A 16,139-nucleotide genomic window follows, 5' to 3' on the forward strand; every position below is an offset into this window, starting at 1 on the left:
TCCTGTGTGCTCTGGTCAGATATATCCTTCTCCTGAAGCTGCAGATTCAGTGCCATCCTTTGAAATAAATTTTTCTCAGGGGAGGGGCAGGCATCCACTTAGTATTTGGTGCTGGGACCAGCCCCCCAGACCTCTCCACTGGTTCTCTACTCCACACTGGTGCATCTTAAAGATCCATAATTCAATGATCCTGTGTTCTTTTTAAATGAGTTGATAAACATAATGAAAATGCCCTCTAAGATACTCCTCCAAGTGGCAGGGAAAGGTGTTTCAAAGTTTTAAAAAATTATAAACTAAACATAATGATTGTTGTAAAAATATCAACAAATCTATCAGCTGTTGACCTACTTTCCATCCAGTTTATCAGTCTTAGAAATTTAGAATATTTATATAAAGGAATCTTATGCTCATCAAGTAGGGCTTCATAAATATTTTATTAATTACATAAGGCATTTGATAAACTGATATTTGGACTCCAAATATTTTAAAATTCCTAACAAAGTTACTTTATATTGAGTAGCAAAGAAACTTCCAGTTCTGCAATAATTAAGAGTATAGATATCTTTAATGCATGTTAATGATAATGTTCCATAGTTTAATATACAATAGGCTAGATGGAAGGGTTAAATATACTCAGAAAAATGGATAACCATAACTACGTATGAAATGAATAGTCATGTCCACAATGTTATACATCATGGAAATTGGATGTTACTACATTTAGCTTAGAAAATATTCAAAAATAACTATAACTATAACTATATATATGTATATGTATATATATATATAGTTTTCATAGCAGTGTGATTTAAACAATATGCTTATACATCGTCAGTTTGGATAAAGGTTATAAATTAGACCTGCATACAATTATCGCATAGAATTGCTAAGCTTAAACTAGAGAATACTGGAGAACTATGAGCAAAGAGATATTTTTTTACCCAGAATAATCAAATTCTTTGGTTTGAGAGAGTAATTGTAGAGCATTCACAATGGTTTCTTGAAGTCCTTTCAACATTTTGGGGAAATGATATCACAAAATTGGAATAAAGAAAACTATCCATTGTTCCTATTTTATTAGCAGGGATGTTTGGTTTTTTTTCCAGATTAGAATTATTATCAAACCATTTTAATGAATTTAAATGGTACATTTACAAATAAAATGTAAACATATTCTTGAATATCACCAGTGAAAGGGTATCATTTAAGGAGACAGAATTTTCAGTGACATTGGAGACTGGAAATCCTGAACAAAGAAACAGGTGTAAGATAAGCAGCCATTTGACATTAAGAAGAGAGGCCGGCAGAGGCATATTCCACTTGCCTACTCCAGTAGAACAATTGTTAAGACTGAGGTATATATCAAAGGAACAAATAACAGGTATTTGTGACTGGCCTTTATAATCTAGTGATATTAGGATCCTAATTTAGTTGAACTGTGCAGCATCAGATTATAACCCTATATTTTGCACACGTGTATTCATGTGTGTATATAGAAGACAAAGTTTAAGCCACTATTTCACTGCTTTGAAATATCCCAGTGTATCTTCTAAATAAACCGGTGTGTATCTCCATATTGTTTAGTTTGAGAGGAATGTTTCTTTGGGCCGAAAATGCGTATCTTTGAATCTTGTCCTTCTCTTCCTAGGATTCCCACAATCAGTGCTGGATAGATTTGCATTTGGAGTATTGTTTTCTTTCTCTTTAGACTCGCAAATTTATTTTGCTGCTTTTTGGGAGAATCCTGTCCGCACCTATTTAAGTCAGATTTTACACAACCATTCCTCTGGGATCAATTTACTTCTTGGGTAATATTCTTCTGGATCTATCAACTACTTTTCTCAAATATTATGATAACTGTGAGGGAATAGAAGCACAGTGATAATAGAAAACAAAGCTACTGCTTTTATAGACAGTAACTCAAAGCAATATGAGTTGACTAAGAAGTAAATATTAATATTGTCCTACAGGTTTTCTAAGCAGTGATACATACACAATTTGAAGAAATCCAGAATGACTTGAATATTGGGAAACTGTTAAAAACAGTAAAAGTGTTGTGAGATTTAAAAATAATTTCTTTTTTGTTTTGTTCATTAAAATGTTTATAATATATGAGGCATGAAGAAGTAATGTTAGTAAGTGCATGTTTATACTCTTTTTGTTCACACCTTTTAAAGGAAAAATAAGGTGCTGCTGTTGTTAGCTGCCTTCAAGTCACTTCCAGCTCACCGAAGCTTTATTTGCAATGGAACAGAGCCCCGCCTGGTACTGCATTGTCCTCGTCATGTTCTGATGTTTGAACCTGCTGTTACAGTCACTTTGTCAATCCATCTCCTCAAATATCTTATTGCTGGCTGCCCCTCCACTTTACCAAGCATGATATCTTTTTCCAGGGACTGGTCTCTGATAATATCTAAAGTATATGAGACAAAGTCTTGCCATCCTCGCCTCTAAGAAGCTTCCCTGCTGTACTTCTTCTAAGACAGTTCCTTTGGCAGTCTGTGGCACATTCAATGTTCTTTGCAAGAAGCATCATTCAAATGCATTAATTTGTCTTTGCTCATTTTTATCCAATAGCCAACTTTCACAAGCATATGAGGTGATTGAAAATACCATGGTCATTTTTAGCATCTCTTCTGACATTCACCCTGATATTTTGTCTCTGTCCTGTGTTTTTTCTAATAACTTTTGGCTTTTTTATGCATGATGTTCTTGAAGTCATCCCACAATTCATCAGTACTATTTCTATTAATCTTCAATGAGTGAAATCTGTTTTTGAGATGCTCTCAAAATTCAGGTGTCATATACTCCAGGTTGTATTCTGGCTCTGATGGACTTGTTTTAATTGTCCTCACCTTCAACTTGAACTTACCAAGAAGCAATTGATGGCCTGTGCCGGACTCAGCCCTTGGCCTCATTTTTGCTACTGATAATAAGCTTTTTTTACAGATGTAGTCAATTTTATTTCTGTGTGTTCCATCTAGAAAATTCCACATATATAGCCAATGTTTATGTTATTGGAAAATGTTCTTGATATAAAAATGTCAATGGTCTTGCAATATTCTATCATTTGAACTCAAGCTTCATTTCTATCACTTATGCCATATTTTCTAACTACTGTTCTTTCCATTTTTCCAAATTTCAAATTCCAGACACCAATAATTATCAATGCTTCTTGATCATATATTTGATCAATTACATACTGAATAAAATGGTAGAATTATTCAATTTCTTCATCATCAACTTTAGTGGTTGGTGACTTAATTTCAATAACTTGAATGCTCTTGATTTCTTTGTATGCACATAGGTATTTTCCTGTCCCAGACAGGATACAGTTAGCATCGGACTTAAAGCTAAATCGAGAAATGCACTTTCCGCCATGAATGCATCATCATTCCTTTTGAATTCATCATTCCTAGCATAGTAAACCATGTATTGTGCTGATGCCAAACGACCAATAGCAACCCATTTCATCTTGCATTGCCCACTATCTCAATCTTTATATATTCCACTTCATTTTTGATAACTTCTAATTTCCCCAGATTCACACTTTTCTATTATAAGTTATGATAATGAATAGATCTTTACAATGGTTTCTTCTCATTTCATTCATTCCCTATCAGTAAATGGAGGCACAGAAAGCTTTACTTTCTCAATGCCATAATGGTTGATTCTTCTTTCTAAAATCCGCTTCTTTCTTAAGTTTGGCAGTCCATGGCACATTCAATATTCGTTGCAAGCACCATAATTCAAATGCATTACTTTTCCTTGGCTCATTGTGAGAATCCTGTCCACACCTATTATTTACATATGACCTCGGTCATATTTTGAGTGTTTTCCAACCTGACAGGCTCACCTCCCAGGACTATATCTGACATTCAAGAGGTTTTCAGCATGTGAAAATGTTTCTCTGCTCTTAATAAGGTTTCCAGTGGATAATCCCTCAGAAGTGGATAGGGTATTCTTCCTTTATCATCGGTTTTAGTGTGAAAGCACTGCTGAAACCTGTTTACCCTGGTGGGCCTCGCTCGGATTTGAATTATCAAGGACAAAACTTCCAACATCACAGCTACACACAAACCACCACAGTATGACAAACTGACAGAGAAGTGGTGGAGATAAGATTATAGTGTTTGTCATAACATATTCTTTTGTATACATGTATTGCTATACTTATTTATGCCCTTAAATGTTTACGTTAGTTATAGGGGATTATTTTATAAGTTTTTATTAAAAAATGATTTAACAAAGAAAAATATATACACCAAAAATAATTCCTGGGCTCCACATGTAACTGAAACTACTGTTTTTTAAGATATCTTTTAAAATAAAACTAATAAAAAAGTATGCCCTATATGACCTCTTAATAATTTTGCCAGATGTCTGCCCGATTTTCCACTTAAAAACTGCAAGGCAGTTTAAAGCACAAGTTGTGATACTATTGTTGTTAAATACAAACAAACAAAAAACAAACACATTACCATTGAGTTGAGTCTAGCTCATAGTGCTGCTATTAGGTACCACCAAGTTGGTGCCAACTCAAAGCAACATCATACGCAAAATAATGAAATAGTGTCAGACCCTGCACCATACTCACAATTTTTGTTAGGTTGAAATCCATTGTTGCAACCACTGTGTCAATTGGTCTCACTAAAGGTCTTGACCTTCTAGTTTACCAAGCATACTATCTTTTTCCCAAGGACCAGTCTTTCCTAATATCATGTCCAAAATAGATGAAATGAAGCATGCCATTCTTTTCTTATGGAGTATTCTTGTTACACTTCCTCCAAGACACCTTTAAGTATTCTTCTTACAGTTCATGTTACTCTCAATATTTTTAGCAGCATCATAAATTAAGTGCATGGATGCTTCCTTATTCAATGTCCAACTTAAATATAAATACACTGTGATTGAAAATAACATGACTTGCATCAGGAGCACCATAATTCTCAAAGTGACATCCTTGCTTTTCAACATTTTACAGAGTCTTTGTGTAGCAGCTTTACTCAATGCATTATAGCTTTGATTTCTTGCCTGCTGTCTGTATGAACATCGATTGCGTCCAAGCAAGATGACGTGCTCGACAACCTCAACCATTTCTCCATTTATCATGATGTTATCTATTGGTCTAGTTATAAGTATTTTGGTCTTCTTTACACTGAGTTAAAATCCATACTAGAGACTGTACTTCATTATCTTCATCAGCTAGTGCTTCATGTCCTCATCATTTTAAACAAGCAAGTTGTGTTCTCTGCATATTTCAGGTTGTGAATAAGCCTTTGTCCCGATGCCAATTTATTCATTATGTAGTCTAGCTTGCTGAAGTATTTGCTTACAATATAGATTGAGTAAGTATGGTGAGATGATAGAATCCTGATGTACTCCTTTTGTTCTGTTTGAATGACTAACTCTTTGTCCAAATGCAGGTTCTTCAAGAACACAATTAAATATTCTGAAACTCAGTCATCTCAAGGCTATTTATAGATTGTCATGGTATACCCTGTTGGGTACCTTTGCACATTCAGTAAAACAAAAGTAAACATCTTTCTGGCATTTTCTCTTAAATGAAGTTAGCAATCAGCCAAGATCTCTTTCACATTGGGAATTATATCCCTCTTCCTATGTTCTCTCTGACTCTGACTTGAATTTCTCATAGTTCCCTATTGATGAATTACTGCAACCATTGTTAAATGATCTTCATCAAAAATTTGCTTGCATGTAATATTAATGTATTGCTCTATGATTTCTGCACTTGGCTATGACAACTTTCTGTGGAATGTTTACAAATACTATGATATACCTAGTACCAAAGTCCCTCATCTTTTTCCACTTAAACACACACACACACACACACACACACACACACACACACACACACGTTTCTATTATGCACTCAGTTAAGCAGGAAAAGTCCTTTGGTCATCCTCAATTGCTTTTTCTTTTTCTTTTTTTCTCTTCACAACAAACATTCCGTCCTTCAATAACTCTTGCTGGAACCCCTTCCAGCACATTCCCAGAATGTTACCAATTCTTCATTGCTACCACTTAAATCCAAGCAATCACCTTTACAATCATCTGTATTATTTCAACAGTCTGAACACAGGTCTTCCTGGTTATGTCTTTGTTTGCTATCACACGTGTCAGTCAGATATTATCAACTTATAGAGAACATTTAAAATCATATAATGAGACCATGTGGTCATATAGAACATATAAAAATTAATTTTAGGCATTTCAACAGTTAGGAGACAGGAAACACGTAATGAGGCAGCAAGTTATAAGAAATAACCAATGAGTGACATCGCAAGGAAATCAGAATAGTATATTCTTTCTGAAACATAAGTTTCGTTTTATAATTTGGAAGTGATCATCTCTGATAAGTGGTATGGCACATTCAAAGAAAATAGATTATATAACTGAATTTGGATTAAAAGCAAAAGAAGTTTGGCTGTAACTTTCCAAAAGTACTATCTATAAAATGATAAGGAAGATGGTATAATTGGAATGTATCTTGTGGAAATTTTTTTTGTGAGTGAGGAAATGCTACTGTAGACATAGCTGACCTCTCTCAGCCAATCTAGGAGGAAGGAGAATCTGACTCCACAGAAAAGCCTCCACCTTCCATCCTGAGGCGAAGGTTTCTGCAACAACACTCACTCAATTCTGGGTTCAGGAATTTGTTGCAATGGTCCAATAGAAATCATATGCAATACTCATGATTATTAGGATAGCTGATGGGTTACAAAATGTTAAGAATGCAGTTCTTGGTTCAAAGCAAGGCTTCTTGTCGCCATGCCAGCTATTAACATAGAAGAGCTATTAGTGCTATTCTCTCTAGTGTTCTGCCTTCCAGGCATGTAGCCTCTTGGTCTCTGCCCTTCTTTAACCAGAGTCAGACAGCTCATTTAGCACCGATCATTGCCCAGATGGCACCTCACTCAGCAAGCCAGCCTCCTGCCCAAATGTACTCAGCTTTACTGGTCAAGTAACCCCACCGCACTTTCCAATGGTCTCCACATGACTCCTCTGCTCTCTGTCATGCTCTCAGTGCTGTGGCCTCCGGGACCCTAACTGCCTATACCACTTCAGGCAGGGATCTCATATCAATACACTCATGGCGATTCTTTATCCACAGTCCTGGGGTTCCCTGTCCCTGCTTCTTAAATGGCTCACTTTTATAGCAGTTGAATAGCAGAACAGTCCACTCCCCGAGTTAAAGTCCTCTAGCTGTCACTGGGTGAGAGTTACAAATGAAAGGTAGAAATGTTTGGGATAAAGGGGCTTAGCTGACCATGCCATAATAAAGGGGTTTGAAAAAAAATTCAGGCACACATTAGACACCTATGGGGATAATCCAAAACTGGGCATTCCAGACCAAGGTCACCTAGACACAGGTGAAGGTCAACTTGAGCACACACAAGGCACCAGCAACATTACATTACACGTGTGCCTGAATTCAGCCACTAAGATGGGCCAATGCCCTCAACCAGCCCCCCCTCCCACCCCCCAAACCCTCTAGGTTGGGGTAGGAACAGATAAATAGCAGAGACTGAGGGCAGGCCACACTCTTTTCAGGTGTTCTCTTGCAGGTCCCAGGGCAGTATCTCTCCTGGGAATGTGGCACGCATGTGCATCATCTCAGGGCGCACACTCATTATTTTCGGTTCCAGCACTCATCTTTTTGTTCTGTGGACTCCTCTTAACAACTAAATTTTTTGTGCTCTCCTGAAGTTCCGTTTTAGGTCCTGATTCTCCCATGCCCCTTCCATGTGGCCTTGCCTGCTTTCCAGAGATAGTGTGTGCTGTCTGAGACTGTTTACCAGAAACTTCCTTTTCCCTCATAAAAGTTACTTGGATTTACTAAAGTGCTCCTGCCATGTAAATTCTTTCAGCTTTAAAAAAAAGAACTGAGATAAATCATTCCACAAACCTAACATTTTTGGTTCCGTGTCGGATAATCCTTTGAAATCCACTCTTTGAGGAAAGCCCAGGCTCAGAACAGAATCTTCCTGTCGGTGGAGCTAGGTACAAATCTCTCTGCCTCACCTGCTGTGCACACTATCTTTGTTTCAGACCTCACTTTTCACCCCTTAGAAGAGGAGGCGCCCTGCCCTGCTGGTGAGGTGTCTTAGTGTTGGACTTGTGTCAGACTTAAAATGTAAGGGCTGTGTTTGAAATGACCACCTTCGTGGGAGGGAGATGGGACCTTCTGTTCCCATACATGGCTACCGACTTGGAGGTCTACGTGACCATTCAAACTTGCCCTATGGGGTTACTAACAGTCTGAGCCGACTACATGGCACTGAGCCGTGGCCTGCTATGCCGGGACCACATGTAAATGGTGGCAACCACGTGCTCTGACAAGATGGCCGCTGGAACCCTGTATCAGACCATCCCATCTGTCTGCCTTCCCACTCTCCTATGGAGTTCCTGCTTCCATGTTTGCTGCTTCCTCCTCAAGCTGCTTTTCTAGGAGGCTGTCAGAAGAATGGCGCCTATGCAGGCCCTGTACTCCTGTTCCTTTCCTGAGTGCCCCTCCACCGTCCCTTTCCTTCCTGACAGTTCACCCATTGTTGCTACCTTCCTTGTAAACTAAGGTGACCAAATTTTAACATTGGTAAAACTCACATCCTGGCAAAATAGCGACATGGCAGCCGAAAACCGTCTACCCTAGCTTGTCGTGCATTCTTTCCGAAAATTGGGAGTTTTTAAAAATGCCACGGGACGTGGGAAAAATTGTTAAAAATTGGGACAGTCCCGCCAAAAGAGGAACTTCTGGTCACCTTATTGTAACACCAACTGCTGCTCACTCACACTGTTCAATCTGTCGGTCTCTCTGTAAGTGTGCACTCACACCTATGTTTTCTCATCCCAATCCCCTGAATTGTCTGCCATTTTTCAAGTCAGTTGAACATGTTACTCTCTGCTGACAAGTTACAAAGATGGTCTCTTCCTCCTCACACTGGTCTAACCATGTGTTCCTAGGGGCTGGACTTATTGGTTACCTAGTCCTTTGTGGATCCTTCAGGCATCTCTCCTTGAATTTGTAGATAAGCCAGCTTTAAGAGAATGTCTTGTTTTCTTGAGTTTGGCTCTGGTTTTTGGTCTTTGTTTTCTTATTTGCTTTCCTTTTGCCAAGCACTGGCCAAAAAGCGTTTGGAAGTTAGGTCAATGAACAATTGCTAATCCACTCATTGCCAATACCACTCAAGAGTCTTGTTTAGCACAGCCTGTGATTCCTGCCCCCACACAGCAGATAGGCCCACACACTAGGCTATTTACATCCCTGGTACAATTCCATTGGGTTAGTTAATACATAGCAAAGGACCCCAATTTCCCTGTAGTTGACGGCATTCAGAATGAGCCATTAGACAGGTAACGAGGCCACCAGTTAGTTATCCTTTAATGCTTGACTTGCTGTACAGAAAATGTGCCTTGCCTGTCCAACGGTCTAAGGATGAGTTCCGACACTGCCTAGGATGGAGATGTCCATCTGAAGTTCCCAGTTTCCACAGTTCTGGAACCTTGGTTATGACTCCAGGATGCTGGGCTCACTAAATTTTTGTCATATTTTCTAGATGGGCAAGCGGCAGTCCGTTCCCTGGGGAATGCTTTTGTCCTGCATCCTGTCTACCTGATCTAGATTTGACCCCCACATGCTACAGAAGTGGGGACTAGTGTTCTTCTGCAACTTTGTCTGGCCCCAGTCCATTCTAGGTGATGGGAATCCTGGCCAAAGCATGCCACACTCTTCTTCACTGCTCTAGAACAGTTAGAGTTTTTCTGCAAGGGTGTAGAAAAGTAGGCTGAAATCCCTTAAGTCTAGGCATTTTCTCCTCCTGAGTAACAGTAAAGACATTTGTTCCAAATGTACCAAAGACCCTATAAAGGGCTCAATGCCTGGAGCCAAGAGCCTCTCAGCCCCTAGCCCAACAATAATGCCCTCTGGAACTGAACCTACAGAACACGAGAAGAAAGAGGGCCTCTCCAAAGTTCTGCTTTTCGTCGAGGCAACTGGAAAAATTGGCTCCTGAATGATTTATACGTCTTTCATCCTAATTGAAGTCAAGCAGATTAAAAGTGACCTAGGAAGCTACTTAGAACAGTACATAGATAACTCTGAGCACCTCAACCTCTCCTATGACTTCACCTGGAAGGATGCAATGTTAATTCTAGGACAGACTCTGACAGATTTTGAGAAAGACCAAGTACTGAAGGACGCTAAGAAATTCGCAGATAGTTCCAAGTGGTGAATGATGAGTAGGAGAAATAGCTCTGCCTGCAACTGACCCCACCTGGGATTGTAATGAGTGCACTGGCAGGTGGACAGAGGAACATATTCTAGTGTGTCCTAAACTGGATTAAAATCAGGGAGGCAAAAGGCCATCAACTATACTAAAGTCACAGCCATTAACCTAATGAAAGTCCTGAGTGAGTTGCATGTATTTTACTTTTATCCTGTTAGGTACAGATATGATGTCAGTTTTTTTTTTCAAAATTATATATGGCGAAAGAGTTGTGTGAAAGTGTCAAGTTGACAAGGGGTGGTCTGTGGCAGTGACATAATTTCCTCTCAACTTGTGAAGGGTGGAGTATGGCCTGTCAGGCCATAGCGAATAAGGACTCCACGTGGGCATGTCCTGTTCCTAAGGATTCTGGGAACTCCAGTCTTCCTCCTCGGAGGCAGGAGACACACTCTCTGCTTCATCTTCCTGCTGACAAGCTACATGGAGCTACACTGATGCAATGAGAGTCCCTGAAGATGGAGGAGCCATATAGAGACCCATGCCAGCACTGAGGTGCTTCCAACACCACTGGATCCACAAGATTTTTTACCCACTAGCCCGTTAGCTTCCTGTATTCAGCATCACTGCATTACTGAGTGAGTTTGAACAGCAATGTATAGACTGGTATAGGGCATATGGGCTAATATCAGACTTAAAGACTGGATATGGACTGGGCTAGGACGTTTTCTTAATATACAATTGCTCTTTGATATAAAACTCCCCTTGCACACATACAAGTCTCCCTGGATTTGTTTCTCTAGACTACCAGGACTAACACAGACCCCAAGACCCCTCTTTGTGACCAGTTGTCAGCAGGAAGCAAACAGAGGACTATCTGTGCCTGGTATCCCCCAATGGCATCTCCTTCCATGGGGAATGAAAGGTAGAAAGATTAGGTTTGAAGGGAGTTGTCTCTACCAAATACCTATGCTACATGAAAATTAGCTGGCCATGCCACAACAAAGGGGTTGAAATAAACCAGGAATGCATTAGATAACTTTGGGGACAATCCAAAACTGGGTATTCACAGACCAAATCACCTAGACACAGGTGAAGGTAAACCTGGGCACAGGCACACTAAGCAATATTACATCGCACATATGCCTGCCCTCAGCCACTAGGATTGGCCAATATTCTCAACCATACCTCCATGTACCTCCCACCCCCCCACCCCCCACTCCCTTGGTGGGAATATGAGGGATAAATAGCACAGTGGAGGGTAGGCCGTTTGCCTTTCAGGTGTTCTCTTGCAGGTCTGAGGGTGGGATCTTTTGCATGTGTGCGGTGCACATAGGCATACCATCTCAGGGCTCACTCTTTTCTTTTTGGTTCCAGGATTCCTCTTTGGTACTGTGGACTCCTCTTAACAGCCATTTTTTATGTGTTTTTGTTTTTTCCCCCCCGCTCCCCTGAAGTGTGATGTGATAGTACCACCAGGTAACAAGGGTAAGATAGTTATCTGAATATGGCAGAAACGACAAGAAAACAACATGAGTGGGGAATCAGTGAAGACTATTGCTTTTGATGTAAGCATGTGGCACTCAACAATCACAATGATCCTCCAAAGCAAAGAGAACATTTTGAATCTCTTGAAAGCCTGGCTCCATTGAAAGTTTCAAGGCTAACAAAATTATGATAGGGGACTATTTAAGATATAAGGACAATACTAACAACATGGATTTAGGACAAAATGAAAATGTAAACCCCTCTTAGCACATTGATGGACAAAGTTAAAGCATGAACATTAAATCCAGGGACTTATAGAAAAAGCAGGACCAGATTACAATATGGTGTTCATCCAATCACAGAGTCACTTTATGATGAGGAAGGTTTATCGAGTGTAAAGAGAAAATTATATATTCATGATTTACAAGTTAGTAACTATGATGGTCGGTCAAAAATATTTGTAGGATATCATAGAAACATTTATTAAACAAAAACATCAAACTATGACAGCATTGTGTTTTGACAAATCATCCACCTAGATCTATACACTCCTGGAGATGATGCTCCAATTTCTTTAATCTTTTTCTTAAGAAATCTTACATCTTTTATTTATATCAAGTTAAAATTGCAATTTTGACACCTCAAAAGAGAAAATTGTCTTCCTTTTAAATGTTGTTTGTTTGGGGAACAAGAAAAAGTCTGAAAAGCAGGGGTGAATTGTGGATTGTTTAAGTTTCTCTTAGCACAATGTTCATGCCTTTTAATCATCAAAGCAGTTTTGCATTTTCTGAAATTTTAACCACTCCCCATGATCACCTATGTGTATCAAAAAAACTTAAAGTTAGTCTTTTGAAAGTAACAACAACAGCAACAGCAGTAAAACAGTTGCCATAATCTTCTGAGCCTTGAACTTAACTGGCCCTATAGATCCCCCCAGGCGACACTCTTGACTGTAGAGAAGGATTATGATTAATTCCATAAAATAATCTTCATTCCATAAAATAACCTTCATTCATCAGTTTCGATCTTGCATAACAGTCTGATGGAAAGATCAGCTCTTCAAGCTATCAGATATTCAGGCAGAGCTTTTGACACCCATCGAACCAAAAACTTTTTGAAGCCAAGATTTCTACGTAAAAATTGGTAACTTATCCTAATTTATATCCTAACAGAAAAAATATCCTAATTTATGGCTTAACAGATATCCCAACTTATATCCTACCAGATATCCTAACAGAAATCCTAACTTCAATAGCTATGCCATCAACGGTAAATTGGTGGCCTTCCACCAATTTATGGACTTCAGCCAACATTACCTCATTTACTGAGATTGATGGTCTTACCTTTTTTTGGTCCCCTATGCATGAATGAATTAAAAAATATTTTTTTATGTGGGAAAGCATTCGGTTACAAAATTGGCAACATAATTGTTACTAAATTTCAATAATTTGGTGAGATATCCACTTGAGTTTTGTTTAAAATTTGATATTAGACCTAACCTTAAAGCCAACTCATCATGGTACCACCAAAGTATCCTTTTTGGAAGGCCCTAATGAGATTAATATAATAGTATTACTAAGAAATGCCTGCAACTGTCCACAATTAGCATAGATATGTTTTTTTAATCATTTTATTGGAGGCTCAAAACAAATCTTATCACAATCCATACCTATATCAATTGTGTACAGCACATTTGTACATTCATTACACTCATCATCCTTAAAACATTTGCTCTCCACTTAAGCTCCTGGCATCAGCTCCTCATTTCCCCTCCCCCCTCCCTCATGAACCCTTGATAATTTATAAATTATTTTGTCATATCTTGCCCTGTCTGACGTCTCCCTTCTCCCACTTTTCTGTTGTCCGTCCACCAGGAAAGAGATTATATGTAGATCCCTGTAATTGGTTCTCCCTTTCTACCCCAAAGGGATCAGTTATCAGGCATCAAACAACAAAAAATCTTATCATTTTATGCTCACCTCCCCAATATGATTGCTGAAGACAAATGGGTGCATAAGCAAATGTGGTGAAGAAAGCTGATGGTGCACAGCTATCAAAAGAAATAGCATCTGGGGTCTTAAAGGTTTGAAGGTAAACAAGTGGCCAACAAAACCCACATGGAAGAAGCACACCAGCTTTTGTGACCACAAGGTGCCAAAGGGGTGAGGTATCAGGCATCAAAGAACAAAAAATCATATCATTGTAAATGAGGGGGGATGAGGTGTGGAGACCCAAAACCCATCTGTAAACAATTGGATATCCCCTATGGAAGGGTCGTGGGAGGAGACTATCCAGTCAAGGTGCAGTGCAGCAATGATGAAACATACAACTTTCCTTTAGTTCCTAAATGCTTCCTCAACCCCCCGCCCACTATCATGATCTCAATTCTACCTTACAAATCTGGCTAGACCAGAGGATGTACACTGGTGCAGATAGGTACTGGAAACACAGGGAATCCAGGACGGATGATCCTTTCAGAAATAGTGGTGAGAGTGGCGATACTGGGAGTGTCGATGGAGGGTGGGATAAAAAAGCATAGATATGTTTAAAAACACTTTGCTTGATATTGATATGCCTTTGTGTGCATATGAACTAGAACCCTAGTAGCAATATTTACTGAATTAATTTATTTTTATATATTCCTTAGTTATCCTCAAACTACAAAGCACACTTTAATATTGTAATGATCTAATAAAGGCTCTTACAAATTTGCAAAAGAACACAAGATAAAAAACAAAAATATGCACTCAGTGATGCTACCACAGAAGTCACTAAAGGGACATGCTAAAATATATACAATTTTGCCCAAGTCAAAAATTGTATAGGTACAGAAGTGCTACCTATTTATTTAATACCCCCTCATAAAATTATTACACATCATTAGTTTGGAAAAGTATTAATAACAGACAAGTAACTACCAAACAAAAATATTGACAAATAAATTCTACTTTATATATTTGTTGTTGTTGGGTGCCTCAGAACTGGTTCAACTCATCTTGATCCTGTGTTCAAAAGAATCAAACACTGGCCTGGTCCTGTGCAATTTTCACCATCACTGTTATGCTTCAACCCATTGTTTCCGACACTGTTTCATTCTATCTTATCAAGGGGTTTCTGTTTCAATTTCTGACATTCTACAGCAGCAAAAAGCTTTTTCAAAGCGCAGCATCTCAAAACTTCTTACATGATAACTTAGGGTTTAAAATATAAGTGTTACAAGAAAATGAGATGGTGGTTGTATGACATTTTAGGACTGAGTCAGGGAAGCTATGTAAGACTCACCACCATTGTCATAGTTATAAGACCTTTCAGATTGACTGGCAAAATATATAGACCACAGCTCTTTAAATAGACTTTTAAATAACATTAGAGCCTCTGGGATGATTTGCAATGCAAATTACTGTGTCTTTGCATGACGCAATGTATTGAATTTAATAGGACCTAGATTTAGCTATGAAGAAGAAAGTTAAATGCCCATGATTTAATTTTATTTGGATCAACAATCAATATCCATGGAAGCAACAATAAAGAAATGAAACATGCATTTTGCTGGACAAATTTTATGAATAAGAACTTTTGAAATCAAAATCAAAACAAGGGAAGATGACAACAACAAGAATAAGATTCTACTTCTTTTTAATGTGTTATGTGCATATGAAAGCTAAGAAATAAAAAAGAAGAAAAAATAAGTATCAATTCACTTAAACCATAATCTTACCAAATAGCATGGAATACATCTTGTACTGTAAGAAGAACAACTGAATAAATCCATTAAGAAATATAACCAGGATGATTTTTTTAGAAAGTGACCTTTTGGCTCACTTTGTATCCTGTTTGATACTAGATAGTGTCAGAGAGAAGATGCACACTTTCAAGGGACTGAATAATAAATAGTGAAAACAGGTGATTAAAATTTAGCAATAAATCTTAGGACTAGGCAACATTTTATTCTGTTATAGGTTCCTGTTAAAGTTGCCAAGTATTGGAGATGACTCCATGACAACTAACAGAAACACCAATAAATTGATAAAGGACTTTATCAGGTGAAATTCCCCTGTCCCAAATCCTTAACTAATATTTTCCTTATTCTTTAGACTTGTGAACTAAAGAGAATGAATAACTCTCTGTTGTGCCACCCACTCATAAATGCAGTGGTGGGTTAGTTTGGGGTAATCTTTATAAACAGTTATTGCTTAAAAGGGGGAAAAATAGTCACAAAACAGCCCTCGCTGCCGCTGTTAGCTGAGTGTAACTTGGCCCCAGTTCATATCACCACAGGTAATGGATTATTGTGATCTGTAGTATTTTCAAAAAGTTTTGTTGGTCTGTGTATGTGTGTGACTTCTTAATTCATTACAAAGCTACAAATCATACTTACATGTCTTATAAAGATAAGTTTCTATATTT

This window comes from Echinops telfairi, unplaced genomic scaffold, assembly GCF_000313985.2.
Source record: "Echinops telfairi isolate 266 unplaced genomic scaffold, ASM31398v2 ScPeMD7_7469;HRSCAF=8507_0, whole genome shotgun sequence".
NCBI classification, from domain to species: domain Eukaryota; kingdom Metazoa; phylum Chordata; class Mammalia; order Afrosoricida; family Tenrecidae; genus Echinops; species Echinops telfairi.